The sequence below is a fragment of the Pyrus communis genome, chromosome 16, assembly GCF_041283825.1.
Source record: "Pyrus communis isolate YQ-2024b chromosome 16, ASM4128382v1, whole genome shotgun sequence".
Classification (NCBI taxonomy): Eukaryota; Viridiplantae; Streptophyta; class Magnoliopsida; order Rosales; family Rosaceae; genus Pyrus; species Pyrus communis.
Window position 1 is genome coordinate 30,472,359 of NC_142580.1, and position 7,087 is coordinate 30,479,445.

The 7,087-nt window shown below is 39.0% G+C and overlaps 1 pseudogene; it reads left to right on the forward strand.

The window, feature by feature from the left end:
* Window positions 1–457: 457 nt before the first annotated feature.
* On the forward strand, window positions 458–1,860 carry LOC148690266 (uncharacterized; annotated as a pseudogene).
* The last annotated feature ends 5,227 nt before the right edge of the window (window positions 1,861–7,087 follow it).

Here is a 7,087-nt window from a genome sequence, read left to right on the forward strand (position 1 = left end):
TCCAGCACAGCAACCAACCTGTTGGGTTGGTTTTCCACTTCTCTCTTAATTTAGGTAAATTTTTTAACCTTCTAATTTATATCATCCTTAACCCTAATTAATTAATTAATTAATACAAAAATTTAGTTAATTAATATAGAATCATAGAGTAATACACTAATATAGTTATTGATAATTGATTTTTGCATATAAATATGAATCCTATGAATGATTATTGATGAATGAAATTATTGTCTAGAGTAAAAATTGAATTCTTGATTATTGATATTAATTTATTAATTGAATTTTTGTGTATTAAATAATTTATATGAATATTGGTATTGATTAATTGAATTGTTGGTTTAATTATTTAGTACTCATATAGACTATAGTATAGCTTACTCTAGATTTAAGAGTCTAAGACTTTTTTTTTCTTTTCCATATACAGTTAAACAATGGAATGATACTATAAGAAACAATGCTTAAATCATACTATAAGAAACAGTGCTTAAATCCTTCTTCAAATATTCCGGCTAGTCCTTCTTTGAATATTCCGAGTAGTCCTCCTTCGAATATTCCAAATATTCCTTCTTCGAGTATTCCGGGTAGTTCCTAACAAAGTGAGGGCATTGAGTTGGATAAAATACTGGCTAATCTTCCTATAGACCCTGAACATAAACGTCGAATGCTTGATTATCCACCTAATTATCATGAAGCAATTTGTCGACACTGTCTCCAAAATAATCCTTCTCAACCTAAAGATCACATCATGCCTAGAAAAGTTAGTGACAATCAATGTTTTGTCACCCGTTGGTTTGATAATTTTAAGTGGTTGGAGTATAGTATAGTAAAAGATGCTGCATTTTGCCGTTATTGCTATCTATTCAAGTGTGATTTTGATATAAAGGGAAATGCCGGAAGTGATGTCTTCACTGAGATTGGGTTTACAAATTGGAGTAAAGGACTCGAAAATTTTCGAGATCACGAGGGAGGTGTTGGAAGTCTTCATAATAAAGCTTTACAACAAGCTAGAGATTTGATGACGCAAAAGCAACATATTGAAACATTTGTGATTAAGCAAACTGATGAAACTCGCATTTATTATCACACTTTATTGCGTGGTGCACTTGATTGCACAAGATGGTTGTTGCAACAAGGTTTGCCTTTTCGTGGCCATGATGAATCATTCAGCTCAAGCAATAGGGGTAATTATTTGGAGCTTGCAATTTCTTGCCGATCATAATGAGAAAGTTAGGAAGGTTGTGTTTGAGAATGCTCCCAAGAATCTCAAGTATACTTCTTCTGATATTCAAAAGGATCTTATTCATGCTTGTGCTATTGAAACTATTAATCCAATCACCAAAGATATGGAAGGTACATTTCTCTCTCTCTTGGTTGATGGATCACATGATGCTTCGACTAAAGAGCAAATGGCAGTAGTATTGTGTTATGTGAACAAAAAAGGAGAAGCAATTGAAATGTTTTTGGGTGTTCAGCATGTCTCCTCTACAACTAGCAGCTCACTTGAAGAGGCCATTGAGAGATTGTTTGCTACAACAAATTTGAGTATGTCCATGTTATGAGGACAAGGCTATGATGGAGCTAGTAATATGAGAGGTGAGTTAAATGGTTTTAAAACAAAGATTTTCAACAAATACCCTCAAGCATTTTACATTCATTGTTTTGCACACCAACTCCAATTAGCTCTTGTATTCGTGGCAAAGGAAAATGAGGATGTTGCCAATTTCTTCATAAATGCTAGTAGTTTTGTGAATCTTATTGGATCATCGTGTAAGCGTCATGATGCATTTAGAGAGAAACAACAAGAACAAATTCAGAAAGCTCTTGATCTTGGTAATATTGAAACAGGTAAAGGGTTAAATCAAGAAAGTAGTCTCATGTGTCCATGTGATACACAGTGAAACTCGCATTATGGTACTATAGTTAGTATTATTGTTATGTTTGAAGTCGTGGTGGAGGTGGTTGAATGGATTAAAAGTGATCGCAATCAAGATAATCTTGGTGAAGCAACTAGGTTATTCAAAGACATACAAACTTTTGATTTTGTGTTTCACCTTTTCTTGATGAGACTTATATTGGGAATTACATATGAGTTATCACAAGCGTCGCAAAAGAAAGATCAAGATATTGTGAATGCGATGGCGTTAGTGGAAGTATACAAGCAAAGACTACAACCCTTGAAAGATGATGACTTTGGGGACTTGTTTCATGATGTAGAAAAGTTTTATGTTTCTTGTGCTTAGGTCGTTGTTAATAGTGAGATGATCGAATGCTATGATATCTCTAGTTGTTATATATTAAGGCCATGGACGATTGCGATATGGGAGACGATGCAAGTAAGCATGCTTTTTCTTGTTTAATTCATTTCATGTTGTTAATGAGTTTTATTTGTTATTAGAACCAGTAAACAATCATATGGTTCTCAGGATTTTGATAACACGTCCCCTGTCTAGTTCTGAAGTACTCAATTTAAATTTGACTTTGAAGCATGGTGTCAACTGATCCTAATATTGAGGATTTGCATTTCGTACCTGGAAAATCAAGGCGTAAAGCTCCAAAAATCACAAACTTCCATTACTATCATGTGGACCTCTATTTTCAAGTCCTTGATATGCAACTAAAGGAATTGAATGATCGCTTCAATGGGGTAAACACCGAGTTGCTTCTTTGTATGACATGTTTGAGTTCAGTGAATAATTTTGCATCTTTTGACAAAGCAAAAATTGTTCATTTGGCCCAACTTTATCCTCAAGATTTTGATCATATGTGTCACATCTCGGCTCAGGGCCCACCACATCCCGGGTCCGGTCCACCACTGTAGCACGATATTGTCCGCTTTGGGCACCGACCACGCCCTTATGGTTTTGTTTTTGGGAACTCACACGAGAACTTCCCAGTAGGTCATCCATCATGAGAATGCTCTCGCTCGAACTCGCTTAACTTCTAAGTTCCCATGGAACCCGAAGCCAGTGAGCTCCTAAAAGGCCTTGTGCTAGGTGGGGATGGGTATATACATATAAGGCTTACAGGATCCACTCCCCTGGGCGATGTGGGATGTTACAACCCACCCCCCTAAGGGCCCGACGTCCTCGTCGGCACACATCCAGCTAGGGATTGGCTCCTGTAAGCCTTATATGTATATTCTCATCCCTACCTAGCACGAGGGCTTTTGGGAGCTCACTGGTTTCAGGTTCCATGGGAACTTAGAAGTTAAGCGAGTTCGGGCAAGAGCATTCCTATGATGGGTAACCCACTGGGAAGTTCTCGTGTCAGTTCCTAGAAACAAAACCGTGAGGGCATGTTCGGGGCCCAAAGCGGACAATTTCATCTCAAACAAAATCGTGATGGTTAATTAAACTAGTGTCTAGTTGGACTTATCACCAATAATTATCCCCGAAAATAAATAGTTCGGGAGTACGGCGTTACAACTTATGCATTTTATGCCATATTATATATATATATATATATATATATATACACACACACATATGTGTATATAATTAAAAATGCTATGACATGGTTGAGTATTAGATTGCATCATGGTATATCCATATGTATATTACCTGCACACAATTATTGGGAATGCTTTGAAGTGCAAAGGTGAACGCAGGACATCCAGGTAAGTTCAGGTGAGTTTATGGTATTAGTTGAATTGATGGAGTTATGGCATGACTACATTTATGTGTTAGGCAACTCCGACATTGTCGTACAGGTTGCAATGTTAGGCAACTTCGGCACTGTCGTACAGGTTGCCCATGAGTTGTACATGTTATATTGAGATGCATCGAGAGCTCATAAACCTGCACCCCGGCGTTAATGCTCCCGCCCATGGCCAGGGCACAGTTTTTCACATAATGTTCACCTCCCACACCTTACGCTCACCTTGGACTCAAGGTAAGTGCAAATGCCTGTCGTACAGACCACTATAGGTGGTTCTGACTCGTAGGTGACCTACGATTATTCGCACAGTCTTCACGTGATCCTAGCACTTGAGCGTACTTATTTACACCCAATCTTATCGTACAGACCATTATAAGTGGTTCTGACTCGTGTGCAGGCATGTTTGATGAGCTATAGATTAAGTCGTATAGGTCACTATAGGTGACTCTTGACTTATATGCTAGCATTGGTTAATGAGATATGGATAAGTTGTATAGGTCACTATAGGTGACTCTTGACTTATATGCTAGCATTGGTTAATGAGATATGGATAAGTTGTATAGGTCACTATGGGTCACTCTCGACTTATATCCTAGCATTGCTTGATGAGATATGGATAAGTCGTACAGGTCACTATAGGTGACTCCCGACTTATATGCTAGCATTGCTTGATGAGATATGGATAAATCGTACAGGTCACTATAGGTGACTCCCGATTTATATGCTAGCATTGATTAATGAGATATGGATAAGTCGTACATGTCACTATAGGTGACTCCTGACTTATATGCTAGCATTGATTGATGAGATATGGATAAGTCGTACAGGTCACTACAGGTGACTCCAGACTTATGTACTAGCATTGATTGATAAGATATGGATAAGCCATACAGGTCACGTAAGGTGACTCCAGCTTGCATGTTGATGAGTTATTGGTTCAGCCATACAAGCCACAATAGGTGGATCTGGCTGACATACCATTTCATATTGATTTATTTCACCTGGGTTACTTATTCTTGTTGAGATAATTGATACAGCATAACTGTGAGGCTGTTATTTTGGTTAAACTTTATAGTTATAGTCACACCTGTTATTTTCTGGGAAATTATACAGGTATTATGACGAGGGGCTACTGCCTTTGGTAATTGAAATTGGTTTGAAAAGTTTTGTTTCACTCACTCACATTTTCTATTTTTGCACCCCTCCAGGTTCTAGTAGCAGAGTTCCGTATCGACGAGGATTCGTGGCACTTTCAGTACATATGTTTTCTTATGATGGTATAATCATTATCTTACCTTACTGTACTATACCTATGCTATGTATCACACGTGAAATGGGTCCAAACCTGCTCATAGCGCACTCATGTTCTTAAGCACTTTTAGGTTTTTAATTTATTCATATTTTATACACTATCACACTTTACGACTTCTTCACCTTCCAGTTGTTGGCCAACACAGCTCGATTTGGGGTCCTAGTGGACATTCCAGGTCGGGGTGTGTCAGTTTGATACCAAACCAACACACCCCGACCGAAATCAGGGCGTGCTGGCAGTCACGTGAAGGTGACATAGCCATGTGCACGATGCGGAAGCAATATTAATATAAGAAATGCGAATAAATAAAAACCCAACTAACTAGAGCACTAGATAAGATAAGGTGCAAAACGAAATAAGTGTGAATTCACAACCAGAGTATAAGTAGCCTAAGTGCAGTCCAACATGACGATTACTAATTATACAACACCAAAGGTAAACCTACAATGGTGATAATCTGTCACAGCAGCCGTGGATTCCTTGCAAGCCACCAAAAAGCACTCCTAACTAGAACTGGAGCGGCGCAAAACAGAAAGTGTGAGTAGGCAAAAACAAAGCTTTTCGAAACCATTTCATTTATCAAAGATTGTAACCCCTCGCCGTAAAACCTGTATAATTTCCCAGAAAATATAATACATATCTATACCACAACCATGCTCAGAATAGCAAAATTCACAAATACGCTATGTCGAATATCTCAGCAATAAAATATGTAAGCCAAGTGATATAAATCAATGCAAATGATATGTCAGCTGGAGTCACCTAACGTGACCTATACGGTTGAATCTAGAGCTCATCCATCTAGCCAGGGTCACCTAACGTGACCTATACGGCTCAAATCCACATCTCAACAAATATACCTACACACGAGTCAGAACCATCTAAAGTGGTCTGTATAACAGGACTAGGTGTAAATAAATACGCTCAAGTGCTACGATCACGTGAAGACTGTGCGAATAATCGCGGGTCACCTATGAGTCGGAATCACCTATAATGGTATGTACGACAGGACTGTGCACCTAACTTGGATCCAAGGTAAGCGTATGGTGCGGGAGGTGAACATCACGTGAAGGACTGTGCCCTAACCATGGGCAGGAGCACTAACACCGGGCTGCAGGTTTATGAGCTCTCAACACATCTCACATAATCATCAAGTAACATAAACAATCTACAACTCACATGGTACTTACATGAGCGTCCACCGCATCAAATCACAATATGCACACTTTATTAATTCAATGATCTATGCATAAATCAATATGCATGGCATTTCTAAACATAATTTCATTTAAATCGATTTTCTGGGAAAAATCTCAAGTATATAGGTATATACGGAAAAGCAAAAACCCACTCACTGATATGTGGAAGGGTCGTGGCCCCTAAGCCTCAATTGACTGTGCTCGTCCTGAGGATAGGTCTCACCTGACGCTGTTAATCGCCGTTAGGAATATTTCATTAAAGTTGACGGAATATTCTCATTTCTTCTTCGGTGGATCACCGGACTCTACCGCCGGCCACCGTCAGTGTCACCAGAAACTGGAAAATTTTCAAAGCTTGATATCTCCGCCATTTCTTAACCAAATTTCATAAAATTTGTCTCAAATTGAAGCTCTAAACGAGTAGAACATGTTCTTACCTTTCAAAGGTCCTAAAACCAACAGAAAAATGGCTGGAGAAATCCTTGAAAACCGGCTAATCCTACAAACCCATAACCGAGCTCATTTCGACGTCCAAACTTAACCAAAACTAACCTAACATGCTAGAGAAGACTAATGATTACCTTTGTGAGTCTTAAAATCTGGTATAACCTCGACGATCACGTCGGAGCAAAATCGACTCCTCGCCAGAGTTCAGAGTTCTGGGGTTCTCAAGGCCCTTACTTTGAGCAATTGATATGTACAAGTTCGTGAGACCACGAGGGAAGTGATGGTACCTTCCAAACACTCGATCTATGACAGTAACATAGGTTTGGAGGTTGGTCAACCAGTGTACGGATGGAGAGAGTTTGAGAGAAAGAGAGAGAAAGATGCAGGTTGCGCGTATATGCGAGTGTGTGAATGTGTGTCCGGATTGGGCACCTAAAAACCACCCTAAGCTCTAATTGGGTTGCATGCC